Source organism: Cervus canadensis, chromosome 22 (assembly GCF_019320065.1).
Source record: "Cervus canadensis isolate Bull #8, Minnesota chromosome 22, ASM1932006v1, whole genome shotgun sequence".
Taxonomy (NCBI): Eukaryota; Metazoa; Chordata; class Mammalia; order Artiodactyla; family Cervidae; genus Cervus; species Cervus canadensis.
Genome location: NC_057407.1, coordinates 5,974,411 through 5,994,570, shown reverse-complemented (window position 1 = coordinate 5,994,570; position 20,160 = coordinate 5,974,411). Strand labels below are relative to the sequence as shown.

General features: G+C 48.1%; 1 protein-coding gene and 1 non-coding gene across 11 annotated transcripts in view; one reads left to right on the top strand and one right to left on the bottom strand.

The window, feature by feature from the left end:
- Nucleotides 1-20,160, bottom strand: part of ATP2B2 (ATPase plasma membrane Ca2+ transporting 2) — a 365,670-nt gene that overhangs the window by 231,075 nt on the left and 114,435 nt on the right. The window lies entirely within an intron of this gene.
- LOC122425230 lies at nucleotides 18,015-18,141 on the top strand. The gene has a single exon (XR_006264774.1). It is a non-coding gene; the product is annotated as a small nucleolar RNA SNORA40 (small nucleolar RNA).

Here is a 20,160-nt window from a genome sequence, read left to right as displayed (position 1 = left end):
CCTCTGGCCTCCACTATCACCCCTTATAATCAATCCACTCTCCAACCGAAGGATCTTCTGGAAGCTGGGTCCCACTACAGGAAGCTTTGGTCCTTTAATGGCTCTCCTGCAGTGGATGACGTCCAAACCCCACACACGTCCTGCCGGCCCCCTACCCGCCCTCCTCACATCAGCATCTCCTACCCCGTGGGTTCCAGTCACCCTGGCCTTCCTTCAGTGTCCCCAGGGCATGACACTGGGTCCCACCTCAGGGCCTCTGCATATCCTGCTCCCTCCACCTGCACCCCTCACGCCCTGCTTTATTCCCAACAAATCCTTCTGATCATCTAGGTTACCACTGTGGAACACTCCTCCCTGACCCTCTCAGAAGCCATTCTCAATATGCTCATGTAGCCCTGGGTTGGTGAGTGACCTCATGGAGCAGAGCCCCATGTCAAGCTAATAGCACCCGCCTGTCGCCGTAGAAAAATGCTTCTGTTAATAGTTTGCTTAAGCAGCAGTACTTGGGGGGCCTCTTTGTTACAGCAGCACTGTCTTTATTGCCCTAACTAATACATACTTGTGAGGCAGTATGTGGTTCAGGAAAGGGAAGTGACTGCGTTCAAGGTCACACAGACCCCTGTGATTTCTACTGCTCCTCCTCTCTCACTTGGGCTTAGCCACCGGGTCCTGATAACCTGAATTCTGGAAGCCTTTTGAATCCATTCTTGCTTCTGTGCCACCTCAGCTGTATCTCTGACTCAGTTCCTCATTGACGATTACTGCAACAGCCTCCCCCAAAATCAACAGCCTCCCCATAGGTGGGTTCCCCTAAAACCCGGCCATTACATTGCTGTGTGTATCGTCTTGCTAAACTCAGAAGGATGGTGTAACGTCCAGACTTACACAAAACCCTTTGCCAGCTCCCTGGTTGCCTGAGGGCAAGGTCCAGCTTCCCACGACATTCACTATTGATTCCCAGTGCTCTTCTCCAGTCTTCAGTCCATCAGGGTAGTAATAAGTCAGGCAGACTCAGCTTCAAATCCTGGCCTAACTATTCCTAACTGGTGACTTCGGCAAGTGACTTTGTCAAATATAATGCAGTGATTAAGAGAATGGGATCTGAGGTCAGACTGCCTGGGTTCCGATCCTACAGACAAGCTGTGTGACTTCGGGAAAGTGAGTAAATGCCTCTGTGCCTCTTCTTCCCCTTTCCCTCATTTCATCCACTCGTCCTTCCCCCTAACCACCCACTCACCTGTCTGTCTATTCATCCATCTTCCCATCTGTCCACCCACCCATCCATCTGTGTCTGTCCAGTCACTGCATCTGTCCACCCATCGGCCAACTGTTTACCCATCAGGCTATCTGTTCACCACCTGGTTTTCTGTGCGTTCACTCTCCCATCTGTCTACCCATCTGTCCACCTATCCCTCTTATCCATCCACCCACCCGCCCACTCATCTGTCAGTCCACCTACCACATCCATCCATCTACTTGATTCTCCATCTACCCACCCGCCCACTCATCCATCCATCCATCTACCCACCCGCCCACTCATCTGTCTGTCCTCCTACTACACCAATCCATTCACTTGCCTCTCCAACTGCGTACCAACCTGCCCATCCATCCACCCACCCGCCCACTCATCTCTCTGTCCACCTACTACACCCATCCATCCACTTTCCTCTTCATCTGTGCACCCACCTGCCCATCCATCCACCCACCTGTTGGTTCATCCAAAAGCCCATCATCCGTTATCTGTCAACACCTACTGCTCTCCTGCTAGTCCAATGCCTGAACCTGGTTTAACAGATGGCATCAGAGGCTGGGGGTAAGAGCTAATGCTCATGCTTATATCCCAGGTCCCTGCTAAGTAGGGGCAGGGCACCAGCCACGACCAGTGGTTTCTGTCCACTATGCCAGTGGTCTTTGGGCCCATCTGATCCAACACCCCTTTTACTATCTACAAAGCAAATTCACAGCTAATACGACCTAGCAATATACATAATTTAAAGGGCCTATAATGCCCCAACTATAAATACAGAGGAGAAAAGAAAGGAAAATCATGTGTGCATGTCCACATCAAAACGCCTCGCTATGATGGCTCCAGGATGATGCCATCAGACAATGGATCCTACTGGGCATGAAGGTTTGGAGGAGAAGACACATTCAACTGAGAGCTGTCAACTCTTTTCTTCATGTTGGGCATTTTGAAGTGAGGGCTAAATAAATAAATTCATACACACACACACACACACACACACTGAATCACTGGAAATGTGACAGCTACTAACAGCTACTATGGGGCTATTCTATCAGCACCAAAATATCTTAAAAACTACAGGTGACATTGCTGGCCCTGGGTTTTAAATTGGGGACAGCTCTTAGTGGAGTTCTAAATAAAATGAAGTACAGATGTGCCCTGATTTACTTGGTTAGTTTGCTGAAAATTCCAGGATGTATCAAATGTCAATATGTAACACAGAGTTGGGTTCTGGGCTTAGATAGAAATGGGCAGGATCTTCACCAACATCAGCCTTCAATGAGAAACTGACCGCTGTCAGACTCAGGACAGGCCCAAGTGCACAGTGGGGTCTGTTACATCCCGATTGTTGTTCAGTTGCTAAGTTATGTCCGACTCTTTGTGACTCCATGGACCACAGCACTCCAGGCTTCCTTGTCCTTAAAGATCTTCTGGAGTGTGCTCAAATTCATGTCTATTTAGCTGGTAACGCCATCTAACCATCTCATCCTCTGCCACCCCCTTCTCTTTTTGCCTGCAGTCTTTCCCAGGATCAGAGTCTTTTCCAATGAGACAGCTCTTTGCATCAGGTGTCCAAAGTATCTGGCTGTTAGCTTCAGTCCTTCAGTGAATATTCTGGGTTGATTTCCTTTAGGACTGACTGGTTTGATCACCTTGCAGTCCAAGGGACTCCAAAGAATCTTCTCCAGTATCATAGTTAAAAAACATCAGTTCTTCAGTGCTCAGCCTGCTTTATGGTCCAACTCTCATATTGGTATATGACTACTGGAAAAACCAGAGCTTTGACTACACGGACCTTTGTTGGCAAAGTGATGTCTCTGCTTTTTAATATACTGTCCAGGTTTGTCATAGCTGCCCTTGCTCATAAATGCCAGCAGGGCCCGGCCACTGTGACAATCCAGAATGCTCACCGTTGGCAGCCAGACCTGGCCCCTCCCTTTCAGAGTCAGGTCTTCTGGAGCCAGAGTCGGTGAAGGCCAGGGACCCAATGCATACGCTGCAACCTACAAGACTCCGTCTTAGCCACAGCTGATCAAAGCCCAGGAGGACTAAATGCCCTTTTGGAATGAAGGGGCCATACGTCACAGCAAGAGGAGTTTTGCAACTGGAAGTGCTAAAACCAAAGCCTCACCTGGGTGACCTGAGGGAATTCCACTGGCCTCTCTGAGCCTTGGTTTCTGGAATCACTAAATCAGAATAATAACATCTCTCATGCTAGGAAGAGGCCAAATAAAACCTGTATTTGCTGATCCTGACTTTGTTCACACTGACAGGAGAGACACAGAGGTTGGGAGAGGGCTTGCCAGCCAGGTTTTAGGCAATCGGTCTTTGTGGGCTCAGTTGCTCAGTTGTGTCCAGCTCTTTGCGACCCCATGGACTGTAGCCTGGCAGGCTCCTCTGTCCATGGGATTTCCCAGACAAGAATACTGGAGTGGGTTGCCGTTTTCTTCTCCAGGGGATCTTCCCGACCCAGGGATTTAACCTGCATATCTTGCATCTCCTGCATTGGCAGGGTCATTCTTTACCACTGAGCCACCTGGGAAGCCCTTTGGCCATCTGAGGGCACCCCTGGCCTTGGGCAAGATGCATGGCTTCTCCGAGTCTCAGTTTTCTTTTCTATAAAATGGGGATGATAACAAGATCTGCCTCACAAGATAGTTGTGAGATTTTCATGAGAAAATTCATGCAAAGGGCTTCACAGAGGCGCTTCAGCCAGTGCAGGTTCTCAAGAAATGTTAGCTTCAGCACTGTTGTTACGTCTATTTATGATGGCATGAGGAACATGTGCTGGGCTTGGGAAATGGGATATGGTGATGGAAACAAGGACAGGTGGGCACTCCCCGCAGGCCAAGACTGTGCTTTATCCACAGCACCTAGCAGGTGCTCAGGAATTGTGAATGGCTACTGGGTGCTGGCAGAGCATCACTGAGTGGTCCTTGGTACCCAGAGGGTCACGGAGAAGGAGGGAATTGTGTGATGGAGGCAGCATGGACTTCCTGAGAAGCCTTTCTGAGAAGGGCTGAGACAGTATCTCCTGTTCAACCAACTCCTAAAATGAGGCCTGCCCCTTAGGCGAGTGGAAAACTTGGGGAAGAGACCGTTTATTGCTGAAGCCAGGCTCTGTCCCTCAAGGGAGTAAGGAGAACCAAGAGGGTGGGCCTGGTCCTTCCCAGGGGAGGCCCAAGGCCCGAGTCATGCCCCTGACTCCACTGCAGGCCCTTCCAGCACCAGGGGTAGAGGTGCTGCTAAACGAGGGGCAGCCCTTTGCTTCTGCCCATCCCTCCAGGAGGAGACCCGGGAGGGTGGCTGGGGTATTCCTGGACCAGGGTACCAGAGCTAAGCCAGCTCCCACCTTTCTGCTGCCCATGTATTCCAAAGACACATGGGGCCCGGCAGAGCTGCTCAAAGCTGGCCTGGACTTTTAGGCCCTGGCAGGGTCAGGGCTTGGGTGGCCTGTGCTGTGAGAAGCCACACATCTGACATCCAGAGAAAGAAAAACCTCCTGGAAAACCTCCCACAGAAAACCGAAACACTCCAAGGTCTAAACAGACACAGGTTCACGTGGCTGGAGCTCAGGGAAAGTTTGCTTCCCACACTTCGGCTCTGACTGTTGAATAGTCATTTTACTAGCAGCTATTTTTGACTCTGCTTCAGAAAGGTCCTTTTGAGAAAGAGGCTTGGAGCCACCGCCTCCTGCTCAGTTTGAGCACCACATGTGAATTCTTGGATAAAGTCAGTCAACATCCCTGAAGAGTGGCTCCAGTAATGCTCAGAATGCCCCAACTCTAAACCCATCTCTTTCCATTTGCACTGCATATTAGTCACTCAATTGGGTCCAACTCTTTGCAACCCCATGGACTGTAGCCCGCCAGGCTACTCTGACAATGAAGTCCTCCAGGCCAAGAATATTGGAGACGGTTGCCATTTTCCTCTCCCGGGGGTCTTTCTGACCCAGGGATCATATCCGGGTCTCCTGTATTGCAGGTGCGTTCTCTACTATTTGAGCCACCAGCAAAGCCCGTCCATTCGCATGGCTCCCGCTATTGAGAATGCAGGCGTGTAGCCTTGGTCTTCTATTTTCCCTGGCTTGTTTTTGTCTGAACAGCAGACAGGCAAACTAAGAACCTACGAACTGACCAGTGTCAGGGGAAAAGACACGAAGGAGAGAGACTTGCCATCAACGGGAAACAACAGTCTGGCCAAATATAACCACATGCTGCTATTCACAGAGCCTTCCTGTTTTGGCTGAGCCTCCAGTCAACTCAGTGATGTGGGGCTGCTGCTCCCTTTTTCCAGATGAGGAGACCCAGGCTCAGTGAGGTGATGTGAGCTTCTGAGCTCACATTTCGGGGATGTTAAAGAGCTGGCATCATCACATCCTTACGTGGCTCCAAAGCCCACACTCCACCCGGGAGTAATGGTGACCAAGGTGACAAACCGTGAGAACAGCAGCTGCTCTTTACGGAGCACCTCCTGTGTGCAAGGCACCGTCCTGTTGTACAGGCGATGTCGTTTAACTGGCTCCACTCAGCACTCACTTCCCACTGGGAAGAATGCAGCCTGTTTTGTAGGTGAGGGGACATAAGCGTAGAGAGATGAAGTGAATCGCCCTGGGTCCCAACAGGGAAATGGTAGAAATAGGAAGTGACTCCTTTCCTCTCCCAAAGAGTGGTACAGATGCTTTTAAACACAACCCTGACAACCAGTTTTTCTTATTTCAGTAGTTATGGATTATTTGCATGAACCAGAAACAAAATTTAACTAGAACGTCAACACTGACCTCCTGGAAAGAGGAAGAGAAAGAAAAGATAGAGATCATTATTCCATATTATTCCTTATGACAAAACTAAGAATAATATTTAACAGAAACAGACTCACGGACATAGAGAGCAGACTTGTGTTTGTCAGGGTGGTGAGTGTGGGGGAAGGGATGGATTGAGAGTTTGGGATTGTCAGATGCAAATTAGTATTTAGAGGATGGATAAACCACAAGTACCTAAGGAACTGTATTCAATATCCTGTAGTAAACCACAATGGAAAGGCTTTATATATAACTGAATTGCTTTGCTGTAGAGTAGAAATGAACACATTGCAAATTAACTATGCGTGCGTGCTCAGTTGCTTCAGCCATGTCCCACTCTTCGTGACCCTATGGCTCCCCTGTCTGGGGTTCTCCAGGCAAGAATATAGGAGTAGGTTGTCATGCCCTCATCCAGGGGATCTTCCCAACCCAGGGATCAGACCTGCATCTCTGGTGACTTTTGCCTTGCAGGAGGCTTCTTTGCTGCTGAGCCACCAAGGAAGCCCCCAAATTAACTATACTTAAGTAAAATAAACTAAAAAAAAGGAAAGAGAAAAAAATAAATGATGAGGGTGAGAGAAAAAATAAATGATGAAAGTGAGGGAGTTCAAGGAAGAATGTTAAGCTGAGCCTTTCAGAGCCTTGTGGAATGTCTGAGTGAGAAGGGACTCAGGCTCAGCCCTTGGGGGTGACAGTGGAGGAGAGACCCAAGAAACAAAGGGTCCTCAGGGGGGTCAGCAACTCCAGGCCTCTGGGGTGCACAGCACACACTCCTCTTTACAATCCCTGGGGCTGCCTTTACCTACGGACTCTGTTTTACAATCTGGGACCCTTGGCGGATCAAGTGACTTTGGGGGAATTTCCAAGATCGGAAAGAGAAACTAAAATTGGGAAGGTGAACTAGCAGCCAGGAGGGAAGGTGAATTTTATGGCTCATTTGAGACACAGGAATTATGTCTAAGATACAGCCTAACCCAACACATTGCCCCTGGGACACATGCCATTTACTTTGCCTGGTACCTAAATTCTTCCCTTTATTTGGGGAGCTGCCCATCTTGTGACTCAGAGCCCACTATCATACTCAAGAAGCTGAAAATCCCTGTGGCTGGCTTCCCCACCTCTGCCGCACAGGGTCAGGCATGTGACCCGGGCTCCACTGGCCGAACACCCCAGCCCCGACCTTGGGAGTGCAGTCTCCCAGGCTGGTTCTACTGTAAAGTGTGGGGACATGATCCTAGCCAAGCAGCCTTGAACCTGGTTCTCAGTATTTGCTGTGAGTTCCTTCCAGGACCAAGGTGCTTTAAATCAATTCCCTTTCTCTCCAAATCATCCAAGTTCAATCTCTGTTGTTTGCAGTCTAAAATCGAGGCAGATCCAGCACTTTGTGGGTTACTTGCCCAGGGGCATTTGCAACTAAAATAAGAGGCCCCCTAGAAAGAGGTCAAGGAGATCAAACCAGTCAATCCTAAAAAAAAAATCAACTCTGAATATTCATTGGAAGGATTGTTACTGAAGCTGAAGCGCCAATACTTTGGCCCCTGATGTGAAGAGCTGATTCACTGGAAAAAACCTGGTGTTAGGAAAGACTGAAGGCAAAAGGAGAAGGGGGCAACAGAGGATAAGATGGTTGGGTGGCATCACCTATTCAATGGACATGAGTTTGAGCAAACTCGAGGAGATAGTGGAGGACAGAGGAGTCCACGGGGTCACAAAGAGTCAGACATGACTTAGGGACTGATCAGCAACAACAACAAGGACCATGTTCACTCTAGAGGCTCTAGGGGAGAATCTATTTGCTTAACCTTAATCGCATCCTTTTGCCATGCAAGGTAACATATTAATAGATTCTGGGGATGAATTTGTGGGCCATTATTCTGTCTATGACAGGTTGCCTTGTGGCCCACTAAGATTCATGTCTATACCTCATGCAAAATACATTCACTCTATCCAAAGGTCCCCCCAGTTATCATTTCATTACAGCAGCAATTTCAAGTTCAAAATCTCATCTGAATCTCATCAGCTCAAAAGTCCCAAATGTCATCAGTTAAATCATGTAAATTGGGACAGGGCTCTTGTTATGATCCATCCTGGAGCATAATTCCTCTAAGGCAACAAGTTACTTGTTCCCTATATAAGATGATGAGATAGACACAGAGTAATAGACATTCCTGTTTAAAAACAGGAGACAATGGAAGGAAAAAAAAAAAAGGTCCTTGGTCCTAAGCAATTCTGAAATCCAGCCAGGCAAATCTGTCAGGTCTCAAGGTCTAGAAATAATCCTCAGTGGCTCAGGGATATTCTATATGGGCTTGCCACTCCATCCTCTGAGTCATCCTTCCTTTCTCATGCAAGGTAGCAGGTATTTGCAGATAAGCACTTTTATCAGCCCGGGTCTTGTCAGTAGACTTTTGGACATCTGACAGCCTGCTTTCATTTCATATTCTCTTTCAGTCCAATCTGGCAGTGTTTCTGCTGGTATAACGTTCTCAGTAGCCCCATGGGTCTCCTGTGTATGTCATGGGAATTCACTCCATTAGACAAGAGGCTCTTCAACATGTCTTTCCTAGAAAATCCCTCCCTTATTTTTGGCATTTGGTGAGATGGCTTAGGAAACACACACCCTTAAGCTTCTGAGATACTCCTGGGTTTGACTGAAGGGATCTGTGACTCACACCCTTAATCTCTTCAAAGAGCCTTTTGTGTGACTGAATACTTTGAACTTTTGGTCTTGCTTAGGTATTAGCAGAAAGTTGTAGGCTGCACACAAAGCCTTTTCTCTGGAGCATGATTTCCTGACAGGGAACCTCTCAATTTTAGCATCTTTTCCCAGTAAGACAGGCAGAGAACTCCCCAATTATCAAGTCCTTCTTTTTTTTCTGTTGAACAGTTCTCTCAAATTCATCTGTTTCTGCTCACAGTTTTCCATAAGCAACAGGAAGATACCTTCTACACTGGCTTGGAAATGTCAGCTAAGTACCTAAGCTCATCATTTATAAGTTCTGTTTCCCAGAAAACTGCAGGATATAGTCCTTCTGAAGAAGGAATTCATAGGGCCTGGACTCCATCTCAGGCCTGTCTGTGCTGGTCGTGCGCGGCCACCTCTCCAGTGGACTCTGAACTCTGTGCTTAGCGCCTGTGGGAATGACAATGGAAGGATAAGACCCCCTCTGGGCAGGGGAATCTTGAAGATCACATCCAGGTTAAGAGAAAACTGACACTAATCACCCCTGCCTCCGGACAGTATCTATCAGAATGTAACCACAGGCTTATCGGTTATTAACTGGTTGGAATATAACCGCTTATTGATTATTAACTGTTTGAACACATAACACGTGAATGATGGGGTTATTGTGATTGTATTTACCGTTCCTTTGTAGGCCTCAAGGGATTTGGGCTGGTGGGTTTGGACACGTACACATGGGGTATAAAAGATTTTACAAATGCTGGTCGCGGTCCTTGGCTAAGAGGAGACTCTGCCTTGGGCCCGCCAGTGTGATAAACTGCACTCCACTATCTGCATTGTCCTTCTGAGTGAGTTTGTTTCCCGGAAAGCATGGCTATAACACTTCTAATATTTCTGTCCCCCCTGACAAGGATCCCCTTTCTTCCAGTTTCCAATAATATGATCCTTTTTTCCTCTGGGTCAACACTAATTAAGTTGTTAATAATCATAGTTCTACTAACAGTAGAGTCTAGGCAAACTACATTTTTTTTCCCCTCTCTCTATCAAATATCTCAAAACTCTTTCAGCCTCTGCCCACTGCCCAGTTCCAAAACCACTCCACATTTTTAGGTACTTTTTAAAGCAACAACCCACTCTGGGCACCAAAGTCTGCATTTTTTCTAACTGTTCCTGTCATAAGAAATTACCACAGATGTAGAGGCTTCAAACTACACAGATGCATTATCTCACAATTCTATAGGTCAGAATTCCAACACAGGGCTCACTGGGCTAAAACTAACATCTTAGCCAGGCTGCTTTCTTCTCTAGAGGCTCTAGGGGAGAATCTATTTTCTTGCCTTTTTCCAGCTTCTAGAGGCAGTCTACATTTCTTGGCCAATACCCACTACCTCCAACTTCAAAGCCAGCAAACGTCACTTCTCTCTGACCTCCTTTCCATTACCACAGATCTCTGACCAGATAAGAAAGCAGTTCTCTGCTTTTAAGAACTCCCATGATTACACTGGGCTCACTTGGATAATCCAAGTTAATCTCCCACCTAAAAGTCCTTATCCTTAATCACAGCAGAAAAGTCCCTCTGGCCACGGAAGGTAACTCATTCACCAATTCCCAGGATTAGAGTGCTGACATCCAAGGCAAGAGGGCGGGTTATTATTCTGCATGCCATATTACCCAACTCTCTGACCCTCAATTTTCCTATCTATCGAATGGGGATAACATCCCTCCCAGGATTGTCATGAGGACTGAATTGAGGGAGCTTTCAGAAATGGAGAATTTCAAGCCACACCCCAGACCAAGTGACCTAGAATATCCATTTTCAGCAAAATCCCTGGTAGACTGTGATGCCCAGGGAAGTCCGAGATACACGGGCATGGAGAATTTCACACTGGACAGAGAGTCTCACAGCCTGGACTTGAACCTTGCTCTGCCATGAAGTCACTCTAAAATAAGGGGCCTGTTCAAGTATCCTCTGAAAGCACTCTGAGCCAGGACACTGAATTAGACAGGTTCCAAGGCTAATTAAAACCTTGGAACCTTAACATTTTATGATTTGATGACTAAAGTACTGATGCTGGAACTGCAGGCAGCAGCAGTTTGGTGAGTGGGTGGGATGTGCTGCAGGGGGAGCGTCCTGGCACCCCTCAAGCCCCATCACTAAGGTGACCACCCACTCTGCCTAGCCATGAGGTCAGCGTGGTCCACTGTTTGGGATTTTAAGAAACCAGTGTCTTCCCAGAAGGCTGGGCTGGAACTGTAACGGATCCTGGCTGTTGCACCTGAACCAATGAAATAGTTGTCAACTATCCCAACTGATTTCCTCCCATGTTGCAGGCAAGAGGAAGAAGGTAGATTCCTCACTTTCTCTGGCCAAAATTATGTGAACACAGAGGCTGCTTCTTGGTGGAGAGAGTTGCATGGAAACCCCCTAGGGGGTTGAGCCACCAACTGGCCCAGGCCAGCCCCACTGGAGCCCAGCCTTATGCTCCACTGGCTGGGAGCGAAGGGCTTGCTGCCCCTCCAAGGACAGCCAGCTTTTCCCACAACTTATATTAGCCCTGCAACACATCCTGCCACCTTGACCCAGCCCTGAAAGACCCTCCCTCAACTATGCCGAGAGAGGCCCACTTAGCCCACCTGAGCCCACCCTGCTCCTGGGTCCTTAATGAGGATAAATTCTCGCTGTCATTACTGAAGCACACATGCAAAGCTGAGTTTAAATATAACATTCTGGGTCAGAGAGCTGGCCTACTTCATCCTTTTTGTCTATCTTGGGCCCCAAATGAAAAGAGAGGAGTTTCTCCATGTTTCACTTGCTCTAAGAGCTTGGTCTGAAACTCGGGGGGTTGAGAAGGGGAGCTGTCTGGAAGCTCCGTGCTGTGGTTACCCAGGTGAGGGCGAGGAGGCTGTTGCAAGACTGACTTGGTGTCCAGGGTCAGTGCTGATCCTATGGGGTTCCCCGGCTCCCCGAGAAGGACAGAAGCTGGGGAAGGCCCTTGCCCGGGGCAAGAGGACTGCCCAGTGGTGCCAGGGACAGAATCTTCAGCAGGGGTACCAGAGCTGCGGCAGGTGTCCCATGCGCTGTGAGAGACCATGCCGCTCAAGGCCATGGGAAGCCGGCTCTCCACCTGGAGCCCCCGGTGACAGATGGCCTGGAGGAGAGGACCCTGCCCTGGACCCGGGTGGATTCCATGAAGCCTCCCACAGGAGCGGAGGCACAGACACGGGTGTGCGGCAAATGGTCTAGCCAAAGCTTGAACTCAGGGGTCGGAGAGCCAGAGAAACTTGGCCGGGCCCTTCAAGTCCAGCTCCCAGCACTGAATGCCAAGTTAAAAGCTTTGGATGGAGTTGTAAACTGTTGAAGAAAGCTGAAACCACTGTGGTGGGGGCACCCTTATTTAAATGCACCCTGGATGATTTTTGCCTAAAAGAAGTGAGCCCTGTCGGTCTCCTCCTCTGCACCCAGTGGGGTTCTGCATGACGCCTCCATGGCCTCCTGGCTGACTCCTTAAATGACTTGTGAGGTAGGAGTGAGTAGCCTCTGCAATGGAGCTATAAAAGGTGGTATCACTGGTCTGCATTCTTTTTTTTTTTTTTTAACTTGGGTATAGTTTTTTAGATTAATTTATTTTTTATTGAAGGATAATTGCTTTACAGATTTTTGTTTTTTTCTGTCAAACCTCAACGTGAGTCAGCCACAGGTATTCATGTATCTCCTCCCTTCTGAACCTCCCTCCCGTCTCCCTCCCCACCCCACCTGTCTAGGTTGACACAGAGCCCCTGTTTGAGCTTCCTGAGCCACAGAGCAGATTCCTGTTGGCGATCTATTTTACATATGGTACTGGAAGTTTCCATGTTACTCTTTCCATACATTTTGAGCTTGCCCTGGATTCATGCCTTTTGTTAACTGACTTTGCAATTACTCTCATTTAAGGAGTGCAGTCAAATTCATCGCCCTGGGGCTTTACATCCGGCCAAGTGACTTGCTCTGGCCAATGGACTGAGGGGTGCCAGTTGGAATCTAGATCTTAAAAGCTTTTGCAGGCTTCTATCTGCCCCCTTGGGCCTCTGCTATCACCATGAGAAGAACATTCCCTTCAATGAGTTTGCTGGCTCCAGGCAGAGGTTCAGACACAAATGGAGCCAGCTTGGATCAGCCAACTCCTGGACCACCTACAGACTTGTGAGCTAAAGAAGTGTTTATTATTGTATCTACCTGAGGTATTGGGGTTGTTTGTTACACAGCATTACTCTGGCCATGTTTCACTGGTACATTGGGATAATAACAGACCCTATCTCTGGGAGTTGTAGTGAGGATTCAATAAAAATAACCCACTTAAAGCTCTTAGACAAGAATTTCAGTCTGGGAAAATGAAAATTTCTAGAGATGGATGATGGTGATGCTTGAACAACACTAGTTGAACATGCTGGAACTGCATGGGTCCACTTATACCCTTATTTTTCAATAAATATAGTACTATGTCTATGATCAGCAGTTGGTTGAATCTGTAGATGTGGAACACAGATAAGGTAGGTCAATAATATGGATTTTGGTATCCAAGGTAGGTCTTGTAGCCAGTCCCCCGTGGATACCTATGGATGAATGTATATTTAATGCCACTGAACTGCACACTTAAAACATGGTTAATATGGTAAATCTGACATTATATATATCTTACCACAGATATATGGATGTGAGAGTTGGACCATAAAGAAGGCTGAGCACTGAGGAATTGATGCTTTTGAATTGTGGTGTTGGAGAAGACCCTTGGGAGTCCCTTGGAATGACTGTAAGGAGATCAAACAAGTCAATCCTAACAGAAATCAACTCTGAATATTCATTGGAAGGACTGATGTTGAAGCTGAAGCTCTAATACCTTGGCCACCTGATACAAGGAGACGACTCATTGGAAAGGACCCTGATGCTGGGAAAGATTGAGGGCAGGGGAAGGGAGTGGCAGAGGATGAAACGGATGGATGGCATCACCAACTCAATCGACATGAGTCTGAGCAAACTCCAGGAGATGGTGAAGGACAGGGAAGTCTGCAATGCTGCAGTCCACAGGGTTGCAAAGGATTGGACACAACTTAGTGACTGAACAACAACAAATCTTACCACGTTTAAAAAAAAAATTTAGTCCCGTCCACATAGGAAGTGCCTGATAAATGTTAGCAATTATTAGAAGGCAAGAGGAGGTGTGTGGTGGAACTGCATACTCTAGCCACAGTGCAAGGATGATCAATGAAGCCCCCAGGGAAACGACTCTGGAGTGACTGGCCTCTCTCTTCACCTCTTAAAGGAACAGGCATAAACTCATTCATACTAACAGGCTGAAAGGCATTTGCAGTGGTCACGTGATAAGGAGAACACAGTCAGAGCTGGAAGACTGTTGGAAAGTGTCTAACTCAGACCCCTCGTTGGGAGAAGGGGAGACTCAGAGAGGCAACTCTGAGGTCACTCAGGAACTCAGGGGTAGATCTAAAATTGGAATCTGGAGGTCTTGACTCCAAGTCCAGTGCTCTTTCTGTTCTGCCACAGACAGGGACACAATAAAGCTTCATCTGACCACTAACTATGCACTCTCAGGCACCTACAGACAGGCCCTGGGGCTTCCTGGTGCAGCTCAGACCACAAACATAAGACAGCACACAGAGCCAGTCCTACCTCTGGGTCCCTTTAACACGTGGTAAGGAGATAATATTTTTCCCCTCTTCGCCTTCTTTTTTTAATTAAGCCAAATATATTTCTGCTTGGGAGCTTTACTCCAGTTTTGGACAGGGTTAATTAAAAGAAAAAATATACATATTAAAAGGCCAATTTGATTACTGCTACACATTAGTAATGCGATGAATAATTGATTGAATGTCTATGTTAATTGCTTCCTGAATCAGTGATTCTGCTACTGAATACTCAAGAGCTGTTGCTATTTTGAAATTAGTAATAATTTCACTGCACTGGGATGGCAGAATGTGCCACATGAGTGTCCTCCTGGATTTAAACCTACCTCTACTTCCTGTTCACTCTCTTCATCCTGACTTCTCCATTTCTTCCCTGTGTTCCAGTCTACCACCCACTCCAGAGACCAACGGTTCTCAAGCGTTGGTCTATATCAGACTCCTGGGGAGCTTGTTGAATTACACATTCCCACCCTCCAGGGTCTGACGTGGCAAACCTGGAAATCTCTATTGTTAACCATCATCTCAGAGGCAGGGTTGGGGGTTTGCTTTTGAAAAGAGCTGGCTGGACTTCCCTGGTGGTGCAGTGGATAAGAATCCGCCTGCCAATGCAGGGAGCACGGGTTCGATCTCTGGTCCAAGAAGATCTCACACGCCGCAGCACAGCTAAGCCCATGCTCCACGACCACGGAGCCCGTACTCCGGAGCCCACAAGCCACAGCTAAGGGAGCCCTTGTGCTGCAACGACTGAGGCCCACCCACTAGAGCCTGTTCTCTGAAACAAGAGGCCACCGCGACGAGGAGCCCAAACACTGCAACCAGAGAGTAGCCCCTGGTCTCTGCCATGAGAGGAAGCCCGCATGCAGCGATGAAGACTCAGCACAGCCAAAAACATAAATCAATAAATCGTAGGGTGCACACGTCAAAAAAATTTTTAAAGAAGAAAGAAAACAGCTGGCTGAGGTAGAGACGCACCACGAGGGGCCATGCTCCAAACTGACGGCAACGGCTTCCTCGCACTGGGTTTCAACCCTCTGCTGCTTTGCTGTTGGATCCCCCTCCAGCCCAACTCATCTAAAATAAATCTGTGGGTGTTGCCTGGTGGCCTAGTGATCACAATTCCAGGCTTTCACTGCCATGGCCCGGGGTTCAGTCCCTGGTTGGGGGACTGAGATCCAGCAAGCTGCATGGGGCGGCCAAATAAATAAACAAAAATAAAATGAATTTGCGATTGTCCTCCCACAACCTGCTTTCTCTCAGTGAACTGCTCAGCAAATATGGGCTCTGCCCAGCCCTACCTGGTCAAGCTCAGAAGCCTCTTCTGGTCTTACCAGCCCTTTCCCCAACATCCATGCAGCGGCCAGACCCTGCCTGTTTCTTCCCATTTCAAATCCCACTGAAATATTCCTTTCTGCAACATTAGAGGCAGGTTTCCAAGAGTCCTTTTTGTTCTCCAAATGGTCCTTCTCTTGCCTCTCCGTTTCATAGATGCAATATTTACTTCTCTGAGAAGTTAATCACAACGGTTCCTGGCAGTTATCTTCTGCTTCCTGCATCGTCTCTATTGCCTCTTGATTTCTTTTCTCTCTGTTTTGGCCCCTGCTTCCTTCAGATGCCTGCTGAGCCTGGAGGTCTATTTCCATTTAGGGGAGAAGGACAAAGAGCTGACAGGGAGCTCTGTGGGGTGGGGGTGATCAGTGGAGGGTGGGCTTCATTGAAGCTGGGCTGTGCCCTGGGAGACGCTGACCTGGCAGCATCAGCGGCTGTCTCTTTGGGGGCTCCTGAGCTTCCTGAGAGCAGAATCGTCCAGTCTTCTGCCTGGCTGCGGGCATTCTCAGAGCACACTAGCTCAGGGTTTTTCCCAAATAGACCTTTTCCTCTGCTGACGTAACGCGCCCTTCTAACACGGCCTCTGACACCGCTCCCACTGGGCCGAGCCTTCATCACACTCTCCACTGGCGTCTCCACCACCCCTGCTCCCTGAGACTGCAGACTTCCAGCCACCATGGCGTCGGCTCTTCCTTCCCCCCCAGGCCGTGGTAGATGCCCACTTAAGGGCCCAGCTTGCATGCTCCAGCCCTGGGCAGCCTTCCCCCCACCCCAGACAGCTCTGCGGCCCCTTCTGAGTCTCATGAGTCCAGCCAGGTGGCCAAGGGCACTGGCTCTGGAACCGGACTTCTGGATTTAGGCTCTGGGGCCTGGCAAGTGCTGGCCCCTCTGGACCTAGTCGCTGCCCTGCAAAAGGGGCATGACAGCTGCCTCTCCCCCGAGAGGGCAAGAGGAGGGGCTGTGTGGGGAACCCAGCACCACGCCTGGTGCAGAGCATGCCTGGGAAACACCAGCTCTTCCGGCCACTGCTGTTAACATTTTGACTTTGAGCTGAGCATGCGACCAGCTTGCACTATTCCCGAGAGGAAAAGGTCTCGTGTGCGGGCAGATGGTGGACACAGCCCGCTGGGGATGGAGTCTAGGGATCGTCTGCTGTTTTCATCTCTAGGGGTGAGGGAGGAGAGAGACCATACATCATCACAGGGATCAGGGCTTCAGGGAGACCCTCAGAAGCACCAAGCAGGAACCAGACCCCTTTCTTTCCTTGGAATGGGATTCTGTTTAGTGCAGAACACAGCCTACAGCCCACAGATGCACAGAATACAGGTGAAAGCTCCCGGAAGGAGGCCTAAGCCCAAGCTCTCTATGTTCTTATTAACTGAGAACACAGAAAGAAAACAACTGAAAATACTTGGCTTCAACTTATTGTTAAAAACTTCACCAACTGTCAGAGCTAAAGATCCCTTGCAGGATAACTGAGAAGGTGGGGAAACTGAGGCCCAGAGAGGCCAGCGGGCTCATCCAAGGTCATACAGGGGGCTTCCCCAGCGACTCAGATGGTAAAGAATCTGCCTGCAATGCAGGAGAACCCAGGCTTGATCCCTGGGTCAAGAAGATCCCCTGGAGATGGGAACAGCTACCCAACTCCAGTAGTCTTGCCTGGAGAATCCCATGGACGGAGGAGCCTGGTGGGCTACAGTTCATGGGGCTGCAAAGAGACAGACACGCCTGAGCAGCTAACACTGTCACTTTCTTTCACTTTCAAGGTCACGGAGAGAGGGGTGCAGAGGTGAGAGGACAGCCTGGCTTCCCAAATGCCAGGCCCTCCTCACGTCCCCACCTCCCACCGCTCCCTCCAACAGTGGTTACTACTGTCTCTGTAGGCTTTCATAACTGAGTCCCCTGCCTGCCCCCAGGCCCTCTCCAGCCTGTCCTAGGAAGGGAGAAGGTCAAGAGGTGAACCATCCCTAGATTTACTCTCAAAGGATGACAGAGGGCACGTGGAGTTTGTTTCCTTGGGTTTCCCAGGCGGTGCAAGTGGTAAAGAACCCACCTGCCAGTGTAGGACACATAAGCGATGTGGGTTCAGTCCCTGGGTTGGGAAGATTGCCTGGAGGAAGGCATGGCAACCCACTCCAGTACTCTTGCCTGGAGAATCCCATGGACAGAGCAGCCTGGCAAGCTGCAGTCCCTAAGGGTGCAAAGAGTCAGACATGACTGAAGCATGTCTGCAAGGAGTTTGGGTGTTTGCTTTGTTTTAAAGGTGCTATACTGGTATTAACAGCACTTGTGCTTGTTTTTATTTAACTTGTGGACAAAGACTTATAGATGGGTGCAAAAATAAATCCTTTTTTGCAACCCAGAACTCATTGTTCAGTATGAGTTTTGACACAGATGAGAAGGAATATGATTTTGCTTTTTGTTTTTTTTAAAGGGTGCCATATTAGAACTTCCTTGGTAGTCTGGTGGTTAAGAATCCACCTTGTAACACAGGGGACATGGGTTTGATCCCTGGTTGGGGAACTAAGATCCCACATGCTACAGGGCAACTAAACTCAGGTACCACAACGAAAGATCCTGCATGATGCAACAAAGATCCAGTATGCTGCAACCAAGACCCAACACAGCCAAGTAAATAAATAAATCTTAACCAAAAAATTAAAAAATGAAAAGTGCCATACTAAGAAAAGAGGCACTATACTTAATCAAGATTCTTAGCTAATAGAGAGCAGGCTATTTTCTTTGCATTATTTTTTCTGCCTGAGTCTTAGTTTTCCTCATCTGGAAAATGGGTATAGTAAATTTCACAGGCTCATGAGAATTAAAGGAGACAAGGGTAAATGTATCCAACCTAAAACTAGGTACACCACTGGTGATCAATAAATGTTCACCTTTCTCTTCCTCAACCTTGGCATACAGCATCTGTTCCACTGGATATTGGAAGCAGCCACAGAATGTAACAGGTGGCCATAATCTAGTTCATCATCGAGTTATTTAAAACAAAAAATTACAAGCCCCCTTGTCGCCCAGCAACACAGAAATCAGAGTAGATGGACTCAATGTTCTAGGACGTGGTGGTTTAGAATCACAGTTGTAACATCCACAGCAGAAGGGCATTTGCACCTGACTTACTAGGTACTGGGCCCCATGCTCTGCCTGCAGGACACCATTCCTCCCCCAACCCAACTCTGCGGAGTCTGCTCCATTATCATCCCCACTTTACAGATGAGAACACTGAGAAATGAATCAGAGAAAAACAACTGGTCACACTTCATAATTCTATCTGCATAATAATAGAATAAGGAAAAGGCCAGAGGGGAAGGCAAAATACAATCGTGGTCATATTTTTTCTTCTATTTAAAAAATTTCTATAATGTTGCTTTATTACCTCAGTGTGGGATCACAGAAAAGCACCAGAAAGACCCAATCCACACCCCAGCCCTGGGACTCGCCCACTGTGTGGCCTGAGACGAGTCAGTCTGGGGGTGTGCCTCAATTTCCCATTTGAGATATGAGTGAAATCTGGGGGTGATTATATTTTCTTTTTTCCTTATCTCTAATTTCAAACTGGTCTTTAGTTTCATTATACCTATACTACTTGGATAACAAAGAGAAAAGATATTTTAAAAGAATTATCTACTTTTCATGATGTTTTAAAGATTAAATTAGGTCATAAGCATAAGGAACCTGACAAAACTTATGATATTCATTAAAAAAAAATAAACAGGTCTCAGCAGGGTAGGGGAGGGTTGCCATATTTATACTCATAGTTAACACGTTCATTTTAGCGCTTCCCTGGTGGGTCAGCCATAAAGAACCCACCTGCACTGCAGGAGACGTGCATTCGATTCCTGGGTTGGGACGATCCCTTGGAGGAGGCCACAGCAACCCACTCCAGTATTCTTGCCTGGAAAATCCCATGGATAGGGGAGCTTGGCAGGCTACGGTTCATGGGGTCACAAAGTGTTGGACACGACTGAAGTGACTGAGCACGCAACATGATCATTTTACTGTGTGTTTGGCAAAAGACATGCCTGGTACCTCAAACCAGTGGTTCATATATGTTACTGCTTAGGAGAAATCTAAGTTTCAAAAAAACATGATTTAAAGAAACACATGGATTGGGAGAGAAGTTCCTGGGCTCTTGCTACTCAAAGCGTGGCCCTCAGACCAGCAGCACCATCAGCTGGGGAGCTTGAGAAAAAAATCCAGGTGCTCAGAACAAACCCACTAATCAGAATCTGCACTTAACAAGATCCCCAGGAGTATCGTACGCACATTAGAGCTTGAGAAGCACTGAGCTGAGTGATAAACAAATGTGTCAAAGCCACCAGGTTGCCAGAGGAAACCCTGAGACAGGCTTTCGCTCCCCAGACGCCAGCCCAGCCTCTCCAACTTCTTAGTCTCTCCATTTTATGCACAGTGACG